Genomic DNA, 22442 nt, shown 5'->3' on the forward strand with positions numbered 1-22442 from the left:
GATAGCTTCTGAAGAGTGATTTGAGTACAGGTATCTTGCTCAGTCGTTGGGGTTGTTAGTATCAGTCTTTCCAGCCTTCCTCCAGTGATCAAATATGCTCTTACAAAGTGGTATCAGAGTGTCAAGGTCAAATTTTGTCATTTCAGTGAGTCTTCAAGCAAAATTTGGTCACTAGGCATTAGGTCTAGGGTTTGCTTTCACACTTTTCAAAGTTGTCCAAATGTCAGTCCATGTCATCATTCAGCTGAGCCTATCATCATTCAAAGGGTTGCTATCATCATATTAGGTTCCATTGGGTCATGTTACACCTTATTCATGCTTCAGTTGTGCCTAGGCAAGGTCATTTCCCTCTCCTAGGGTTTTGAAAGCAATTTCTCTTGGATGATCAAATCACCGGCAAAACTTGTTTCCTGATGTTCATACACCTTTCCCTATCCTTAAAGTACCTTATCAAACACTTCCCATCCCTTAGATCTTCCAAATTCCTCATTTTTGCACAAACCCTAGTTTTTAGCTACAACTTGGCAATTTTCTAGGTTTGGCCTGTGTTTTGCCCTTTTCGACCCCTTCCCCTCACTCAATCTCTGAGATTCCACTTTCCCCTGCTTCCTAACATCCCTCCCCACTCCCAAAAATTTCCCCAAGAATTTAGAAGCCCCCTATCCACTTCATTTCGCTACATTTCGACAAAATCCCTTGTTTCACACATCGGGACAAGTTGCACTCAAATGATGTTTCAGAGCAATAAAAGATGAATTTTGGAAAACTGAGAGAGGTTTTTGTCCATAACATGCCAAAGAAGAAAAACCTCCTTCACTTTTTGCACAGGTGTCATGGTTTTAAAGAAATGCCAAAATTACAATCGCCGGATCCAAGGAGTTTGGCCAAGGCACAAAAAAGGAGAAAGAGGCCCGATCCCCTCCATATCTTGGCTGAGGCTTCACTCAAGGATCATGGCACTCATTAGCCTAGCCACAGCTCAAATCCCAAAAAATTCTGAAAGTTTTGGGTAATTTTGGCAATTTTTGGAAATTTACAGGTTTTGGCTTCTCAACAGGGTGAGACCCTTTGTCATCGTAGCTCCGCTTTGCAAAAACTCAACATTTCTAGATTTGTCATGCAAAGTTACACATGCCTATGGATGGACTTGAGTTTTTATGGGGTTTTTGGCCTCCAGAAGGTCAAAATACAGGCAAAATTTGACTTTCTGCCCCTTTTTTGAGTTGCAGAAGCAGTCTTGGGAGAATTGACTTTTGACTGGGCAAATGACCTCCAAATCCAAAAATTCCAGTTGGGTTGGAAAGTAGACTCAGAGACCTTTCCAACGAGCTATCCTGCACCCAATTCTGACACCGGGAAGGCCTCCAAACAGAGCTCCAAAGTGCGCGACCCGTTGAGGAAATGTGCGCGACCCGTTGAGGAAATTTTGCCAGATTTGACCAGTTCAGCCCAAAAAACGCAGTTTGGCTCCAGTTTGACTTTTTGAGGTGGATGGTGGTCCTCTTGGATGTAATTGTGACACTTTTTGGATACTTTTACTTTTGTTTAACTCTTCTAGAAAATTCTTGAATGTAAAGGGTAAAAATTGAATGTATGAACTGGTTTCCAAGTTTATAGAGGCAAGTTGTTTTGACTGCCTATTTTGTAGTGCTTAGTTTAGAAGTGGTTCAAACAGCGCCTAGGATAGTGAGCTCGACCCATGGAGGCAGGGAAAGAGGTTAGATCATCTATATTATGTACTTTCTTGCTCATTTTCATGGTTGGACTCTTGAGGGAGAAGCTATCATTGTATATTTTCATTGTATCTCTGCAATTTTTGGCTAAGGAAGACCAGGGTTTTGCAGTCATCTTTGGGATTCTTGTGGACTCATGTGTTGATGGTGTGTTTTCTCAATGTTCTTGTAAGCTTTGTTATGTGATTCATTTCCTTTCTTTACTGCTGCACATTAAACAAATGAAGTGTTAAAGTAGGAATTCATGCTAGCAATGCTCTGCTTTTAAATTTGTTTAATTTCCATGTTTTCTACTGTCTAAAGGGAATTCAAAGTCATTGTTTGCTCTCTTTAGCTCCTCATCTTTCCTTCCTGATCATCCATCTCAAGTTAAGGCATCAATACTGTTTCCTACCTCGCCCCAAGGAACCCCCTGCAGAAACTGTGTCCAATCCCCACACCCAAAATTGCAATTCCTCAATTTGCCACCAAAAACCCTAAAAACCCCCAAATCAACCTTTTGAAATCAGTTTACTAGCCTAATATCAGTGTTACCTTGTTGGTCATCTCATCCCATTGAAGATCTACCGAGATTGACCGGAGAGAGCCTTCTCCTGCCCCGTAGGGCTAGCTACGAGGCTGAATGGTTTGATGTAGCCTTGAGGTTTACCTTTCTCAGCCTGAGGTGAAATTTCAAGCGCTAACATACTGGCGACCATACTGGGGAGAACAAACTTGTTTGTGGGTTGATGTGTTTGTTTCATAAGTCTTAGACGGAGCCTGAAGTTATGCCAGGTAGCCTTCGAAAACGCTCTTGTTTTACATCAGCGTTAGTAGATAAACGCTGCTTCAGTCCATCTCCGTGAGCTTGTGAATACAGCACTTCATTTGCATTTTACCCCAGTACATGTATCAAGTTCAGATCTGATTGTTGATGGTGAACAACGATCAGACACTGACAAGGCTGAAATCATTCACTGGCGACTCCTTTCACTGAAGAATCCAGCAACCAATGCTTCATGGTGACTTCACTGCAGAGAGATCAGTAGCTTTGAGCCTTTCAAGATGGATCAGATCGCAAGAAGATATGCTCCCTTGAGCCGAGATCACATCCCCGGTTTTCCAAATAAAATTTCGAAGGTAGATTGGTCAAAGAATTTGCCTACATTTAATGATGATGGTAAGAAGGATGTTGCTCTTCATCTGGTTAGATTTCACATGCATATTCGCAAATTCAAGGTCGATTTTCCTGAAGATTGCTTGATGAAGATATTCTTGGCCACTCTGGAAGGTGAAGCCCAATCATGGTATGAAAGTTTGCCGCCTGCTTGTATTTATTGTTTAAAGGATTTTCATGCTATGTTCATTGAAAGATATAAGGACTCTTATCCATCATTGAATTTAGTTCAAGACTGTTGCAAGCATGCATATAGTTTTATTGAAAGCCTTGAGAAGTTTTATGAAGATGATAATTTCATGGATGAAGAGATCATGGAAGCCCTGTATGAAAAGTCGTTTCAGCAGCACATAGAAATCTTAGAGGATACTTGTCAAGATCAGCAGGTTGAAGATGGCCATATGGCTGTAATTGATGAAAGAGAAGAGCTTGTTTCAGATCTGCCCACAGAAGAAGACAGCGTGCAAGGTAGCCAAGATTCAATTTTAGAATGTAATGCAGTCAACTCAGCGATTTCAGATCAAAATTCAAATCATGGTGACCAAGAATACCTTGTGTTGAATCCTATAAAGGAGAACTCGACTGTTGAGATCAGCTGGCATGAAGAAAAAGAAGTTACAAATCTAAGTGCTCCCACCTCACCGGAACTAGATCTTCATGAGGAGGTCATTCAGTCAGCTCATGAACAACAAGGTGAGATCTTTGTGCAAGTAAGTGATGAATCTCCTTTCAATAACTCAGTAATAAATGATAATCCGGCTGTCATATCATATGAAGATGACCTACCATATTGTCAGATTACAGAAGATCAGAGCATACAGGGTTACCTTTCAGATTCTTCATATGTCTCATGTGTTGAAATGTTTTTTCAAGAGGAGATCTGCTCATCTACCTGTTCAGAGTTTTTTGAAGCCCATGAGCATACTTTCACCGAAGCACATGATGAAGGTAGATCAGAATTTGAAACAAAGGATACCTTGTTCTTTCAACGGGAGGTGGCAATGTCAAGTCTTCATGTTTTCCAGGATCCAATGGCAGATTTGTTACAGTCAGCAGTGAAAGTGATTATTGTTGTGTTCAGTGATGAAGGAAATCATGGTCAGCTATGTTTTTGGATGCCCAGTTACCAGTATCTATTGTTGATCATGAGATCTGATTGGGAGAATCAATCAAGAAGGCATCTGCTTGATTGGTTGCATTGGCATTTTGATATAGTTTGATGTATATTGTCTTGTAAGCAACACAGGTGGTTGTCATCATGATTTCAAATCTTGATGGACTGCTGCCCATTCAAAAAGCTTTGTAAAGTCTTGTTTTAAGTCAGTCATGAGTCATTTGTGTTTGGTCTGTTGAGTGAGTTTTTTCAAGTTTTTTCAGTTTGCCATCGAGTCGATTTGAGTCAAGCTTCAGTTAAGTTTCAGTCAGTTTTCAGTCAAGTTATCATTAAATAAATGAGTCAAAGTCTTGTATTGTTTGTCGAAATAATGACTCCATCGCCCAATGGTTGAAAGCACTGGTCTGCTCCCCCAGAGGTCTGAGGTTCTTGGCACCTCCAAGGAGCTACCATCCCCATTGGAGCCAATGTTAGTGTTAGTCTTTCCAGCCTTCCTCCAGTGATCAAATATGCTCTTACAAAGTGGTATCAGAGTGTCAAGGTCAAATTTTGTCATTTCAGTGAGTCTTCAAGCAAAATTTGGTCACTAGGCATTAGGTCTGGGGTTTGCTTTCACACTTTTCAAAGTTGTCCAAATGTCAGTCCATGTCATCATTCAGCTGAGCCTATCATCATTCAAAGGGTTGCTATCATCATATTAGGTTCCATTGGGTCATGTTACACCTTATTCATGCTTCAGTTGTGCCTAGGCAAGGTCATTTCCCTCTCCTAGGGTTTTGAAGGCAATTTCTCTTGGATGGTCAAATCACCGGAAAAACTTGTTTCCTGATGTTCATACACCTTTCCCTATCCTTAAAGTACCTTATCAAACACTTCCCATCCCTTAGATCCGCCAAATTCCTCATTTTTGCACAAACCCTAGTTTCTAGCTACAACTTGGCAATTTTCTAGGTTTGGCCTGTGTTTTGCCCTTTTCGACCCCTTCCCCTCACTCAATCTCTGAGATTCCACTTTCCCCTGCTTCCTAACATCCCTCCCCACTCCCAAAAATTTCCCCAAGAATTTAGAAGCCCCCTATCCCCTTCATTTCGCTCCATTTCGACAAAATCCCTTGTTTCACACATCGGGACAAGTTGCACTCAAATGATGTTTCAGAGCAATAAAAGATGAATTTTGGAAAACTGAGAGAGGTTTTTGTCTATAACATGCCAAAGAAGAAAAACCTCCTTCACTTTTTGCACAGGTGTCAGGGTTTTAGAGAAATGCCAAAATTACAATCGCCGGATCCAAGGAGTTTGGCCAAGGCACAAAAAAGGAGAAAGAGGCCCGATCCCCTCCATATCTTGGCTGAGGCTTCACTCAAGGATCATGGCACTCATTAGCCTAGCCACAGCTCAAATCCCAAAAAATTCTGAAAGTTTTGGGTAATTTTGGCAATTTTTGGAAATTTACAGGTTTTGGCTTCTCAACGGGTCTCACCCCCGGTGAGACCCTTTGTCATCATAGCTCCATTTTGCAAAAACTCAACATTTCTAGATTTGTCATGCAAAATTACACATCCCTATGGATGGACTTGAGTTTTTATGGGGTTTTGGGCCTCCAGAAGGTCAAAATACAGGCAAAATTTGACTTTCTGCCCCTTTTTTGAGTTGCAGAAGCAGTCTTGGGAGAATTGACTTTTGACTGGGCAAATGACCTCCAAATCCAAAAATTCCAGTTGGGTTGGAAAGTAGACTCGGAGACCTTTCCAACGAGCTATCCTGCACCCAATTCTGACACCGGGAAGGCCTCCAAACAGAGCTCCAAAGTGCGCGACCCGTTGAGGAAATGTGCGCGACCCGTTGAGGAAATTTTGCCAGATTTGACCAGTTCAGCCCAGAAAACGCAGTTTGGCTCCAGTTTGACTTTTTGAGGTGGATGGTGGTCCTCTTGGATGTAATTGTGACACTTTTTGGATACTTTTACTCTTGTTTAACTCTTCTAGAAGATTCTTGCATGTAAAGGGTAAAAATTGAATGTATGAACTGGTTTCCAAGTTTATAGAGGCAAGTTGTTTTGACTGCCTATTTTGTAGTGCTTAGTTTAGAAGTGGTTCAAACAGCTCCTAGGATAGTGAGCTCGACCCATGGAGGCAGGGAAAGAGGTTAGATCATCTATATTATGTACTTTCTTGCTCATTTTCATGGTTGGACTCTTGAGAGAGAAGCTATCATTGTATATTTTCATTGTATCTCTGCAATTTTTGGCTAAGGAAGACCAGGGTTTTGCAGTCATCTTTGGGATTCTTGTGGACTCATGTGTTGATGGTGTGTTTTCTCAATGTTCTTGTAAGCTTTGTTATGTGATTCATTTCCTTTCTTTACTGCTGCACATTAAACAAATGAAGTGCTAAAGTAGGAATTCATGCTAGCCATGCTCTGCTTTTAAATTTGTTTAATTTCCATGTTTTCTACTATCTAAAGGGAATTCAAAGTCATTGTTTGCTCTCTTTAGCTCCTCATCTTTCCTTCCTGATCATCCATCTCAAGTTAAGGCATCAATACTGTTTCCTACTTCGCCCCAAGGAACCCCCTGCAGAAACTGTGTCCAATCCCCACACCCAAAATTGCAATTCCTCAATTTGCCACCAAAAACCCTAAAAACCCCCAAATCAACCTTTTGAAATCAATTTACTAGCCTAATATCAGTGTTACCTTGTTGGTCATCTCATCCCATTGAAGATCTACCAAGATAGACCGGAGAGAGCCTTCTCCTGCCCCGTAGGGCTAGCTACGAGGCTGAATGGTTTGATGTAGCCTTGAGGTTTACCTTTCTCAGCCTGAGGTGAAATTTCAAGCGCTAACAGGGGTTTAAGTGATAATTTAAATTTTACAAGAAATAGCAGGTATCTCTATTTATCTGAATTTTATTATTATTTTCTCACTCTATTTTGATGGTTGAATTGAGTTTTGCAGGAAATCTTGATTTTTAGATCATCGAGCATTCGGGGAAGTTTTCAGTTGGACTAGCCAACTCTCGATCCGTGTTTTCTGAAGAGCCCAGTTAAATTTAATCCCGAGTTTATCATAAGATTTTTATTGGTGATGCATGAAGGGTTTCAAACTAAGCACCTCCTTTAAAATTTAAAAATTTAAATTTTATGTGCGAAATTGATAAATCTAGCTTTTGAGAGCCTTAGATTATCAAATCTGGGAGCGGAGTTGGACTCACACTCCTCAGATCTGATAGATCTGCCATTCCTGTGCATAGATTTGTAAAAATTTTGGGTTTTCTGACTTGGGTTTTATTTATTTTTGTATATCTGGGTTCTGGGTGTTTTTGTTTTCAGGTACAGGTTGCAAATCTGAAGGTAATGTTTGATTTAAAGCCAGATCCAGGCCCTGGAGGAGCCTCCAAATCATTTTTTGCAATGATATTTTCCAGCTTTTTTGCGGTCCAAAGGTTCTAAATTTTTTAAATCTAGAAATAATTTTACAAAGGTTTCACTAATAAATCTGAAGCAGATATATCAAATTAATTAAAGATTCCTGGGAAATTTTTTAAGGGTTTTATTGGGCTACCATTTCCTTACCGTTTGCTACATTTTTCCCCTCTAGAAAATTTCGAAATTTTTTTTATTTGTCTGCATTTTGGTTTTTTTTTTGTCTGGAAAATTTTAGTTTTCTTTTTACCCTTGTCTACCTACGTTTTTTTAACCTCTATCTCTCCTCAAACCCTTGCTCACTCTTCCTTCTCTACGGCTCCCTATCTATGTGATTTCCTCGCCCTAACCTGTCTGCAGCCCTCGCTCACATCTGCGTATTTCTCGCTGCTTCGTTCCTCAAACTCTGCCTGCTACCCACGTCCATTTCGAACAGCTCACCGTCGTCCCTCTCCCTCTGCGTGCAGCATCTCTCCCATTGCTCAGATCTCATGTCCTTCCCTTGCCCTCATCTCCTCTCGCTACTCTCCACGTGAGCTCCTTCTCCGACGTCCACTGTATCCAGCTCCTCCATCGATCCGCAGCACCCTTCGTCGAGCTCCTGTCCATGCGTTCTCTGTCGCTGTCCTGCAAAAACAAAACAATGCAAAACACTTTCGATTTTCTTTTTTTTGGAATCCATTTACTTATATTTTTCTTTTAGAGTTCACGATTAGGGTTAGTTTAGATTTTAATACATTCGACTTCTTTTTTCATTCTTTGACTTAAGTTAGATTCATTTTTTTAAATTTTGCTTTTTTGTTTCGACTTTTATTTTTAAAATTTTGATTTTATTTTATTTCACTTTTTAATTTTTATTTTTTATTTTGATTTTGATTTTTTTATATTCAAAAATATGAAAATTTCTAAACTAGAAAATCATAAAAAAATTCAAAAATCTAAAAAATTAAAAAACATTAAAAAAATTAAAAATTCTAAAATCTAAAAGAAAATTTTAAATCTTTTTTAGTGGCTTTGGGATTGAGAATAAAATAAACTAAAAAGGGATTTGCACTTTCATAATTAAATATTTTAATGTGGCCTATGGCCCATTAAAATTTTAATTTATTAACCCTTTTACTTATTTTACTTCTTCATTTCTCATATAAAAGCAGTTTCCTACGGAATAATTCAAATGCTAATTTAAAGTTCCTTGGTGTCTTTGGTGATTAAGTGCAAAATTTTAAATTTTCATGATTTTTCTATGGTCAAGGTGCGATAAATGTTTTAAATTATATTCACTGTTGGAGAAATATTATTTTGCTAGATTATCCTGTATGCTAAAGTTTTGGGCATTTTTCAATTAATTGTTCATGATTGTCGTTTTGCCACATTTATAAGTTTTCTCTAGATAACTTGTTTTATTTAGTCTATGGTTAATTCAAATATTAAAGGCACTAGTCTATAGTCATTTATATCTTGCAATTGTGTCTTATTTTAATCTATCTTAATTGACCGAGACTTGTTTTAAATTCATCAAGTTTTTCATCCTTAAAATCTCCTAGACACTTTGTGCGACAACAAACCCTGCGTCAGCTCAACTGGGAAACGTTTACCCTCTGGAGCAATTTCCAACCCTCCCAACTCATAAATGTTAGTTCCCTTAGCAAACTCAGACTTTTGCGCTGAAAACTGCACAACTTCTACGTGAGCACTCCTGGCTCAGCGTCAAGCTCTGTGTGGGCCCTTCTGGTCCAACATCAACCCCTCCTGGGTCTACAACGCCTCCTCCTTGTGTCTCTCAGCTTCTTTGTTGCATATCCTGCGTCTTGGAGAAGATACTCCAACCCAACTATCCATGCCCCTCACTGCAACGGCTCACTATCAAAATTCTCTCGGCAGCCCCTCTGCTCTGCTTCAGAAAATTGAACTTTTGAACTCTCTGTGTGTCTTTCCACATGACCCTCAAGCCTCCTTAAATAATCTCCTCGTTGACATTCAACAGCCCAAATTAGAAGCAATAGATAGCTAAGATCATTTATGCTTGTTCCTCGTCTTCTTCTAGAAGTTACACCCACATTTTATATTAATACCCTTTAATTATTTTATTTTCCTAAGTTTAGATTTAGGGTCCCATTAAAAATAATTAATTATTTTAATACAACTGTTTCTGGGTAGAATTTCCCAAAACGATTTCTGGGTTCTTTAAAATACACGTGCCTAAGCCTCCCTGCAAAATTTGAGACTTAGAGCACATCTGATGCTACTATAAATCAACATGGAGGTTCGGGCGTGTATCCGAGAGGAGGTGGACAGTTCACATGATTCCGCAGGGCTTTTTTTGTTTTTTGTTTTTTTGAAATTTTGAACTGCTATGTGAGGAACTACACTTTTTGAATACTCCCAAGGTGCCCCTTGATGCTCCTTGGACACTTCCTAGATGCTCCCTAATGGTAATGTTAAATTATTAAAGTAAAAGTGACATCCTCCTTTATCTTTCATTTCCATCCTTTTACATAAATTTTAACATTACCATGAAATGCTTTAGGATGTTTGAGAGTGGTTCCAACCTCATCAGACTTCATATGGAGAAAATAGAATTTCATATCCCACTAAAAATTCAGCAGACTTAATAGTTTTCAAGATCAATGGGATTGTGGCGTTTCATTGGATTATATCATGTATGAGTGCATGTGATTGGCATTTAATCAAGAGTACCAAGCCCTATATGTACCCCAATGTTGGTGTTGTTGATTATTGAACTCCTTTGTCATAGCCTTAGCAATTATGTACCCTTCACTCAAGTCAACATCATTGATCAGGCATGTTAAGCTTTCTCTACCATATTATAAGGCTTGGATTAAACTATTTGATCAAACTTAGGCAATGTTGACTAATATCCCTATAGAATTGAAGTAGAGGCAAAGGCTAGACAAGAGAAGAGGAATCTAGATTCTAGATGGTTGATGCTGGAATAATTAATCATTGATGTACAATGGATGCCATATCTATCTTGATTTATGCAAAAATATGCATGTTTTCATGCCTTCTACAACTAATTTGGTATTTTGGATGCTTTTTTAATATAAATGCAAAAAAATATAAATATATATATAGTAGACGCTTCAATTCCTAGATTTTTGGGAAATGACGCTTCCGCGTCCCCGCTTCATTCAACGTTGGGTCTAAGGCATACCTTTGTTTCTTAACAAACATTGTAATCATAATGTTTGTCTTGTGAGGCCACCTTTCATAATCCTTGAGTATTCAGTAAGTTTTTCCTAAACAAGGAAAATATAAATGTCACTAGTATTTAATATAAACAAACTTCGATAAGTAAGGTAAACAAAATGTTGGACACCTAATCCTCAATGGGTTAGTGTGGAAGCCGAATAGACAAAAGGAAGTCCAAGAGACCTTGGGATGTAGAACCCAACGGTCAAACCATGTACTATAAATGTATATCAATTGTTAATAAAAATTGCACTCTCATGTTTTATCCTTCATATTCTATTGCTGCCCATGTGTGTTTAACATGGTATCAGAGCAGGCGATTGTTGGTCCTGCTCAAATTTGAGCCACTTGTTTTGTGGTCTCTATATACATGTCAGTTATGCCTCTCTCCTAATCAAAGTTGATCAGAATTGCCACCTTATTGAGCGTTTTATTCCTCATTCTGCGCCATATTCTTTCCTACGCTCTCTGCCATAACCGTCGTCTGCCATTAGCTGCCACCCCTATCTATCAGGTCTGATACTTACATGCACCAAGCGGTTTCAACAAATTATCTCTCTGCCATTCTGAATCTGCTTAGTCTTAATAATCTGCTCTCTGCGTGATAATATGGGTAACGCTTGGTATTCCCATCGAATACCTGCTCCTACAGTGTTGTCAGCATTCCATTGCCAGCGTTCCTACAGAGCTGCCAGCGTTTCGGTGCAGTGTGAGGTTTGACAATGGAAGTCTGGTATTACACTGCCCCCAAGCCCCAGGCCTGTCTGTCAGTTTGAATAATTAAATTCCGTGTTAATGATAATGGTAGTTGTTCGTTGGGACTGTGCTTGGTGCCATTGTTGTGGCTGGAACATTGAAATGCATCAAACTGTGTGTGCGTCAGTTGAAGTATTGATTAGTGATATTGCATCAAATTTATATGTGAGTGCTGGCAAGCTCAACACTAGCATACACTAATTCTTTTTATTTTTCAAGTTTGCTATTATTTCATAAATAAGCGTTACTCTCCCTATGCTCACGTTGCATGCGATTCCTCACAATACCATTTGCTCTGCAAGCCTCAAGAACGACGTTATTCTGATCGAGGACAACCGAGAGAGGAGGCCCCTCTGAATAAGGTTTGTTGAAACGGAGGAGCGATACCGCATAAAAGGTATCCTCGACGGGAGTAACAACGGACATGCGAGGATCCCACAAGATTCTGTTGACAAGATACACGAGCATTAATCCAACCACTCCTTTTATGAGTATCTTTTTGAAGATCTTGGAATCAAATTTTACCATTTTGCTCTTAGGCACGAAGAGATTGAGCCACGCGTGAGGCGCATACCAGATACCGCTCTCTCGCTCTGCTATTTCTTGTAGGTGTACACGATAGAGAAAATAGAAGTATGAAAGGTCAGTGCTGAATTGTAAGCCCTTAATGAAGCCAAGCTTCGAAAGAAAGGATTCGATTATCTTATCAATGTCCATTCCAGGGTTGTAGTAGCGGGCAACTTCAATAGCGTACAGCAGCGGGCCGGCTGTGGATGGAATGAGAGACATATCGAAGGATTGATTGGGCAGAAAAGGTATGGAAGACCAGCAATTGACTGAATCATTCGTGCACCAAAATAGAGATCAGGCTGCTTCTGTTCACTGCACGTTATGATATCCCTGCTATCACATTAAAGTCTGGTAGCAGAATTGGGATCGATAGATTCCATGTTTATGGTGACTCTAAAGTATCAATTGATTGGATTAACAAGAAATCCAAAATTTACCCTCCTCTTTTAAGTAACTGGATGCGTCGATTAAAGTTCTTCAAGCTGGATTTCCTGAAATACATTTTTCGCACATTTGCGAGTCAAAGAATTCAGTGGAAGATAATCTTTCTAAACAGGGTCTACTTTGCAATGTGGGTATAATGCATTTTCAAGTTTTGTTTCGGGATTCAGTGCAAAGCTCTAGCACTTTTTCATTTTTATGAATTTCAGGTACCATTCTTTAGAACAATTGTGGAGCACTTTTGAATATATTGAAAATATCAGCGTGAACTTCGCATTTGAATTAGAACTCATTTTATTAATAGCTGAGTGTTAAAAGAAAAGAAAGAATTGATTCTACTCACTAGTGTGCCGGTGCACTGCCCCTTGTGTATAATCTGTAGTAAAATTTAAAAAAAAAAGGGTGGTATATTTGTGTAGTTTGATCGAGGAGTCAATTGGTATGAAAGTGTTGTTCGGTAAAATTTTATGACAATGTTGGTTTTCCTTTCTTGGAGACTGTGGATGTTGGTGGAATATTGATCACTTGTGGAAGACCGAACGACTCTGCATTGAATATCCATGTGTGAATCGACTCTGCTACAGTGAACTGCGTTGAACGTTGATATAGCAAGGGATAAGATTAATTGTTTAAGGGCCAAAATTGTGTCTTATCTCCCTGACATTCCAAGTTCCAACAAAGCAAGCCACAAACGTCCTACAGTGTCCACACTGCTTCAGCGAACGAGCTAGATTTCTCCATGTGTGTTTAGATTGACAGAGAACCGCTGCTTGCACCAGAGGAGAGAAGAGCAAAGTTCGATTTGTTGCAGGAGCAGAAGAGAAAAGGAGAAAAACAGGTGGGAGGTGTGAACATGAGCACTGGTGCAGTGAGCTTCTAGTGTTGTTTACGCGATCTGAGGGCACCGTGAATTCTGGAGATTGCCAAAGCCATCACAACATAAGGAGAATAATTATCGCAGAGCCAACACCATGAGTAAAGAAGCCAGTGATTCCTGTTATTTATAGCCATAATCTATAAAAGTACCGTGAGTCAATGCCATCCATTTGCTGTTGAAGATTTAAAGTTAATTTGTTTACAAAGTCAATCTTACTGCCAAGCAACTTGGGCTCGTTTTTGAGATGACCGGTGAAAAGAAATAGTGTGGTGCTGTGTAAATAAACCTGTGAGTGAGTAACTGCCTTTATTTTTTGCTCTGTTCAAAATTAAGTTTGCGCTGGTGACTGCATGCAATAGCTCTGTAAAAGAAAAAGAAAAAAATCATTTTCCATTTTATAAAATACTGGAGTAATTTCAGTGGTCAAGACTATTATATGTTGAAGGAGTGATATATGGATTCCATGGGAGATGATGGTGATGTTGTGTGTTTTGGTTATCTATGATGAGATGAGCTATTGGTTATTGTACGCTGATCCAACCTATATGCTAGTATAATATTGGTCCTTCATATATGATGAGAAGCGTTGAAGCTAGTACGTTGAAGTCTTGCTTTGTGGAGCACCCTTTATTTGATTTTGGGATTGCATTCAATAATATAAATTGTTGGAAAATGGTTGATGGAGTGTTGAAACTACTAAACAATTTAGTACATCTACTGTCAACAACACAATCAGGATTGATAAAGTCATTCTCAGAAATATTCAAACCTGTTTGCAAAATGCACAAGAACAGATTGATTTTTTGCAGCTTGAATCTCAGCTACAACAAGAAGAACTAAAAAAGAGGATTCATTATGAACATGTTTCTATTCAGAACATTGAGACAGCAACCCATCAACAGCAAGTCAATAATGTTACAGTTCATTCAGATAAAGCAGCAAGGTTACATGCAGATGCAGAGGTTCAGCTTGCACTTCCCAAGCCCATCATCAGACCTTGGGAAGAGCTTGTCCACAACAAGCACAGAACTGGTCTTGGATATGACAAGGACTTGTCCTTTCATATTCCAGACTATTCAAAGCCAATTCAATTTCAAATTGCTGGATTTCTTGAGGATGATTCATCTCCACCTGTTCTTCATGACAGTTCACCTCTAGTTGTTCCAGATTATGCCCCTCTTCCACAGCAGCAACAACAACAACAGATTGTGAAATGCCAAGATTGTGAAGATCACTATTTTGATCTTCATCCATGTAAGCACTGTCATAAAACCACCCATTCTTCACACAGATGCTTCAGAAACAAACATCCTGCAAGAACAAAGATTCATCTTAGATGGATCGCTTCTTGGCAATGGGCATCAACAGCCAAGAAGATATTCCAATCACATGTCAGAACTTGTTCCAGAGTATTGAACAGTCTTGAAGTTGAGTTTTCTCCATCATCTCACCTTGTATCTGACAGGGGGGGAAATGATGGTCATCTACAAGCTTCAAAGCCACATCAAGCGAGCCTGAACCACAACCTGCCACACCAATTTCAGATTTGTAGCCAGAGACAAAGATGCCCCTGAGCATGCCTTCAGTTGGTAATCTGGGACACTTCCTCTATCAAAAGACTTCAACTTCTTGCCAGTTTCGAAGAAGTCCAGGAATAGAATTGGGGACACTTCCTCTAGCAGAGGACACCAGCTTCTTGCCAGATTTGGAAGAGTTCCAGGAATTGCATTAAGCATTCCAGAGTTGTTGGTCATCCTTAAACCATCACAGGTTGAGACTTCCCTTTTCAGGTTGAAGTTCTCCCTTTTATGCGAGGTGAGACCTCCCTTTCATGGTTGAATGTTTCCCTCTTCAAAACAATAGGAGCACTTCCTCTAGCAGAAGACTTCAGCTTCTTGCCAATTTTGGAAGAGTTTCGGGAACTTCACTAAGCGTTCCAGTGTTGGTGGTCATCCTTAAACCACCACCCTTTATACTAACATTTCAAAGAGCACATTCAGCCTAGTGCTGCCATGCATTTTCGCACATTTTGTATTACAGCTCTCTTCTTGGACTCATACATAACCCTTCGGATTAAGGGGGGGAATGTTGGACACCTAATCCTCAATGGGTTAGTGTGGAAGCTAAATAGACAAAAGGAAGTCCAAGAGACCTTGGGATGTGGAACCCAACGGTCAAACTATGTACTATAAATGTATATCAGTTGTTAATAAAAATTGCATTCTCATGTTTTATCCTTCATATTCTATTGTTGCCCATGTGTGTTTAACACAAAATATAAAAGATAATACAAGGAGTAAGATACTTATCTTTGGAAAGCGATGAGGGTTCCCTCTTAATTCAAACTTGAGGGATACGTAAGGGATAGAGTCCCTAACAAATAGGTCTTTGACTTCGGATCCTTCCATCTTGTTCTTCTTTGGTGAAACTTTTTCGGCAAAGTTTGCTTGATCCATGTTCCTCCTTTTATTCCCTGGATTCTCACAACAATTCCTTTCATAGTGACCCATCCCGTGACAATTGTAGAGTCTTGTGAGGTCTTCTTTCATAATCCTTGAGTATTCAGTAAGTTTTTCCTAAACAAGGAAAATATAAATGTCATTAGTATTTAATATAAACAAACTTCAATAAGTAAGGTAAACCAAATATAAAATATAATACGAGTAAGATACTCATCTTGGGAAAGCGATTGGGGCTCCCTCTTAATTCAAACTTGAGGGATACGTAAGGGATAGAGTCCCTAACAAATAGGTCTTTGACTTCGGATCCTTCCATCTCGTTCTTCTTTGGTGAAACTTTTTCGGCAAAGTTTGCTTGATCCCTGTTCCTCCTTTTATTCCCTGGATTCTCAGGACAATTCCTTTGATAGTGACCCATCTTATGATAACTATAGCATTGGCCCTTTGGACTTCTTAAAAGTTCCTTTCTTCTTGTGATGAGCAAAACAGTGATTCGAGATTTTCTCTTCTTCACTGTCCTTGTCGATTACTAAAGATATTCTGACTCCTTAGGCTCATGGCCAAAATCTTTGTTTCTTTAAACTTTGCTTTCTTTGCTTCACTTGATTCATCTGTAGGCTTCTTTACTTTTCCTTAGACTAGATCCGAAAATTAATTATTTTTGAACATTAGATCTATCCTCTTTTTCCATGACCTGTAATTTGTTGCTCCTTCTAATTTGATCTCTCCCTTTATGAAGTTAGACATTGTCCATGAAGGTAGTAAACTTCTTTCCTTCTAAGGCCTCCTTATATGATCCCTTGCTCAACTTCTTGAGATTCCTTAGTCTTCTTTCAATAGATCTTCAACCTACCTTTTTCTTTCTTCTTCACCTTAGCTCTGAGACCATGTTAGAAAATTGGAAAGGCAGAAAGATGTTCTTATACTCGATAATTACTTGTGAGATTCTTGTGTTCTTATTAACTTTATTATGTTCTTCTTTTATCTTAGTTCATCAAGCAATTACCAAAACAATAGCATTAAGATCAAGGACACCAAATGTAGGTGAATAGTCATGACAAAATTCCAATCTTGGGGAAAACCCAGTCAACAACTCTTCCTTCAAAAGTTTTCCTGAGATAATCCAAGACTCTTGACATAGACACAGACTTCCTCCACACCAAGTCATCCCTTTCCTTTTTCAGCAGATGATCACTTTCCAGTATTGTCTTCGACCTAGATGCAACCATAGCAGCAACAGCAGCACTTCAATGCAGTAGTAACTTCAACCTAGCAACTTCGATCTTAATGCAACAGCTTCAACCTTGAAGTATCACTTTGACCTTGATGTCGTACTTCGACCTTGATGCCGTAATAGAACTTCGACCTTGATGCCATAGTCCAGAAAATCACACATTTGAGAGAGAGAGATAACCCAAAACCTTTGATCCTTCAATTCTCCTTCTTCCACTACAACTTTGCACTTTTCCACGGCTTCTTCTAGGAGATCAAACTTGTGTGAGTAATTGTCCTCCAAATCTATCGAACTGCTTCAATATATAGGCTTTTGGTGAGGTTGAATTACCTTTCTTGAGGCCGACTTGGTGTGGAGGTGACATAATTCATTTTTGACTCAAAAATAATTATTTTTACATGATTCAAAAGCCCAAGAAGGGTCTCTTTAAATGTACAATGACTCTATTGACTTAGAATAAATCCTAGAAGTCCTCAATGGGGACTTTGACCTAAAACATGATGACCCAAGCATGAAACCCATGCTTTAATAAGTCATAATAATAATAATAAAATTTATTTTCATTCTTTTTCATAAGTACATTTTATTATGACTCAAATACAATTATGAAGACCGAACCTAGTTACATTTTTCAACAAGAAGCAACGGTAGTAGTTGAAGCAGAAGTGACAGGAATGGCAATGCATTATTGAGTGGCAATAGTGGCAGAGGACAATAGCGACAGAGGATAGCAGTAACGGAGAACAATAGTAGCAGTGAATAGTTATATTGCAACAGCGGTAGTGGTAGTTGAAGTGGACAGTGTTAGCAACAGCAGCAAGTGTGTGTAGCACTGGTCGCTGATGATTGTGGTAGCTGTGGGTAGATTGATTAATTGCAAAGGAGACTAAAGACTCTTGCAGACTTAGTCTGCATATCTTCACACTTGGGGAGTCTTGTACTTCCTTCCAGACTTATCTAGTAAATGTTGTACGCGCTGCTAGAAAATGCAAAGTGACAGTTATTGATTCCAACTTTCCTTAACCTTAATATTTGCTTGTGAACCTAGTCTTGTTTGTGTTCTTTATTTAGATCTTTTCATCAAACAAACATCAAGAACAAAAACGGTAGCAACAGAGGACATAGAAATTAGGCTCTCCGCTAGGGAAAAACCCCTCCAAGGGGAAAACTCGAAAAAACTCCTCTTCTTATAGAATTTTCTTCAAACAAAGACCCAAACCCTAGACCAAGTCCTTCTCTAAGTACCAAGGCAACCATTCTAGCAAGTCCTTCCTTGATCCTACACCAACCAGCTTCAAACTGCAATTTTGACCTGCCAGCTTCAAGACTGCAACTTCGACCCTATAATTTCAATCCTTCCAAGAAGCTACAGAAACCCTATATTTTGCACACGTGAGAGATAGAACCCAAAAACAAAGATTTTGCCTCCTCCTTGGATTCCTCTTGCCTTCTAGGCCTTCTCCCTTCTTTTTTTGCTTCTCCTAGCTACAGATCAAACTTCTTCTTGTGAGATCAAACTTCTTGGTGAGTGAGTCCCAAATGAGGTCGAACTACTCCTTTATATAGCATTCTCAAGGCGTCGAATTCCCTTTGTAAGGCCAACTTGTAGTTGTCAGGGCCGACTTGTACTTTTGGAGTTTCCAGGAATTTCTAGACTCAAAAATAATTCTTTTTCCAATTACATTTTTCCCAGAAGGGTTTCATAAACATGATGTTGACTCCTTTGACTCATGAAAATAACTCCTAAGACCTAACAAACCCTAGAAGCATGAAGAACATGTTTTTACCTAGACGACCATCAATAATGAGCATGAAACCCATGCTTTAAAATAGTAACTTTTTCTTTTGCTCTTTTGTTTGTTACGTAGGATACATATTGAAGTGAGTACATCAACAATTATGAAGACTGAAGCTAGTTACATTCTTCAACATGGACATCATACATAACACAGCACTTGGTTTGGACAACATATTTGGTGTACTATCTTTCATGTGATGTTGCTTTCTGTTCTAATCTAATGCTTTGAATGTTTTAAACTAATAAACTAACCAATTGTGTGTAATTAAAAGGAAATACTAATTCAGCCCCCTCTCAGAATTTCCAACATGAGCTACTTTATCAACGTCACAAAGCTAAGAGTTCAATTCACTACCATAGGGACGAAGATGAAGGATAAAGAGTTGGTATCCATTACTTTTAATGGATTTGCTTCATCTTAGGGTCCCTTTTTCCCAAGGTGTTTATGCTTGTGAACTCACCAAATTTTGCAAAGCTTTAAGATAACCTTGTGGAAGAAGAGATCACATTGGAGCCCTGATTAGCACATCAAAAGGAAGTAGAAGAAGCAGCCTTCATTTGAAGAACAAAGAAAGGGAACAACAAGGGTAAGAAGAAAGACTCAAGTCCAGGAAAGAAATACTTTAGTAAGGTGAAATGTTTAGGTGTCACTAGTTGAAACATTAAGCTAATTAGTGTCCAAAGGAGGAGTAGAAGGCCAAACAAGAACTAATATTGTAGTAGAGATGGATGAGGAATCAAAAAGATTTAGGAGAAAGAAGGACATATGTGTGGAGTTGGGTGACAATGCTACTTATCCTAAAAAAGGATAAGGCTCCATTTATTTTGACATGCCATCAAGTGATGTTATTGAGTTGAATGATATTTTGTTTGTTTCCAGCTTGATAAAAATTCTGCTTTAAATTTCTTTTTTGGCAGACCATCATTGTACAATTGCGTTATTAGTGATTGTAGTCTAGCTTGTCCAAGGACTTTCACTAGAGGTGTGTGACTTGGTGGTCTTCACAGGTTGCTTGTTGATCCTATGGCACTTGTATAGTACAGCATGAAGCTAGATGAGCCTTCTAGTCTTAAGGAGACATATGCAAAGTATGTATGGTGAGATGACATATACATACATTCAAAACCTATTGGGGAATCAATGATCAACCCCAAGCTTGTAGTTGATGAGAGTGGTGGATTGTGGGGATAGGGTTGTTGGATTGTCTCAGGAAGAGGGAGTTTGCCTTGATATTTCTCTAAATATTTTCATCAACTAACCACATCTTTGAATGACTGGTCTATTGTTGTTAGCTCGTTGGTGAGGATGAACTTACCATTATACAAGGGTTTGGCCCTCCATATACCATTCTCAACTATAACCTCCTTAACATTAGTGAGCCTGAAAATACACTACCATGTAACACAACCATGCAACCAATATTTCCACATTTAAAATTCTATCAAAATGCAAGATGCTAATATTCATTTCCAACTCAAAGGAGAATTATTAGATAGGGATAGATGCAGACAGGCCTGGAGTTTGCCCCAATAGTTCTGGAACATATTTATCATGTCCTTCAGATTTTGCTGAAACTCTTGGTCATTTTGATGTGCCTCTGGGAGTTTACTAGACTAGCAACATTACAAAATCGGGGATGTAAGCATCTTTATGGATATTTCCCCTCAAAATTATCAACATGTTGGGTGTAAGCCATTTGCAGATATCCTTAACTGTCCTTGGACTTCCAACATGGGGGGTGTTATCACCAAATTTGACTGGTCATTAACTGGTGGCAAAGGGGGCTATTTCTTGCTTTGTAAATGTCTATGAGACTGAGTATATAAGGGCTGGTATACTTGAAAAAATTTCAGGGCACCTAGCAGCTATTCCACAAGGTGATGGTCAGCAGACATGCAAAAGGAGGTTTGGTTTCTCAGCCAACATATCCAAGAAAAGGGGGCTCTGTTTAGGGTACTTCAAAGGCCGTCCATTAGGCAATAGTTGCTCCAGGAATACTGTGGATAATATAGCCCACAAAAGGAACATAATATCAGATCTTCTTTTGTGTCCATTGTAAGCTGCTCCAGGGGTCTGAGATGTGTGGGAAAGGGTTCGATGCTCGAAACCAGTTGAAGTGAACACAATAGTAGAAAAGGGTGCTACAGTGATTTGAACAGTTGCCTCCCTAGCATCACTGAAGGTACTTTGAGAGTGTAATGTGTCTCCCGTAGGTTGTGCAGTGAATGTCGTGAGTATTACTTCTCCAAGATGAACCTCTTTTACTTAGATAAGCCTGGAAAATTCAAGACACTGGATGAGATCTGGTCAGGTAACATCTGCTCAATCTACACATCCTCAGCTTAAAACAGCAGACTTGCCCTCAGATATAGTCAGCAATGTTGCAGATGCTAATCACCTTTCCACAACTGGTATAAATTTTCCCAAACACACCTTCCCCATAGATTGACTGACGTCTGAACATGAGGATTTCCTCTGTAATTTGGAGTATGTAACTCTGGCCTGTCTGGTATTACAGAGACAGGACACAGGTTTTCTGGGTAAGAAGCGCAAATGTAAGTGGGTGTTTATGTATATATACAAGGGTGGAGTGCTAGAACAATTATTGGTTAGAGCTGATCTGTATTTGTGTTTGAAAACTAATGAAATTTTAAAAGGAGCGAACTTCTGTTGGAGAAGTGTTAAATTTTAAATCAAAGGTACTCGGGAGGGCCAACCTGGAATAACGTCCTACAGCGCTGATTTGGCCCAAGGTTGGATCATTATGGTGGAAAGGTGCCTTTGGAAATTGCCTTTTAAAATGTGCATCCATCTTTAAGCGAAGATCTGAGCTTTTTGATGAAGGAGACCCACCATTTGGGGATTATTGGGGGATGAGTATTCATTTGAAGACCCACTTTCCCATGCTTGGAGCTTAATTTGCTGATTTCATCGAATAAGAAGCGCTATTTAAGGGCATTTGGAGGATGGATGCTGCACCAGCACCCCTTAGTTACCCTTCATTTGTGAAGATGGGTCATCTTTTGAGGACTTCAGACCGCAATTTTTGTAAATGTGCCATTAGAAACCTCATCTTATATTACTTTAGAATGGGACTCCTGCCCCTGCATAGGCTAAAATAGGGCATTTTAACTTAGAAAAAATTATTTTATTGTAATAATGAGTTGGGGTTCTCTCCTATAAACAGAGAGAACTCTCACCGCATTTTCCCATGGAGTATTGGGGGAGAAATCCCACAAGTAGCCTGAAATTTTCTGCAATTCTCTTGTAAAACTGGCTATGGATATTTCGAGTTGAGTAAATTCAAAATGTCATGGAGAGGGTATTGTGATTGGATGGACTTTTCTCTTGGATGGTAAATGGTGATTCTATGTTGGTTTTGTGCAAAATTTATTGTGAGTATCTTATTATTCCTGTACATTTTGTAGAATAAGAGTTTCACTAAATTTCTCCCAAATGTGTTGAATCTTTATGGCTGTAGCATAGCTTCATTGCTCTATATTTCCAATTTGATTGAAAATCTTTGGGATTTGTCAAGTAGAGAAACCCCATTGTAGCTTTTTCTCTCTCATAAATCTCTTCCATCGGTCCTCATCCATAGACTTACACCCCTTGTATAACTCCATATGCCCAGAAATTCATTGATAAGCTAAGGCACTGATCATTCAT

The 22442-nt window shown here is 39.1% G+C and overlaps 1 protein-coding gene across 6 annotated transcripts in view; it reads right to left on the minus strand.

Annotated features, from left to right (window-relative positions):
- The window catches only part of LOC149146555 (protein TRANSPARENT TESTA 9-like), a 216899-nt gene that overhangs the window by 66587 nt on the left and 127870 nt on the right, over window positions 1-22442 (minus strand). The window lies entirely within an intron of this gene.

The sequence above is a fragment of the Pinus tabuliformis genome, chromosome X, assembly GCF_031772625.1.
Source record: "Pinus tabuliformis cultivar Carrire ecotype Pingquan chromosome X, CPIR1, whole genome shotgun sequence".
Taxonomy (NCBI): Eukaryota; Viridiplantae; Streptophyta; class Pinopsida; order Pinales; family Pinaceae; genus Pinus; species Pinus tabuliformis.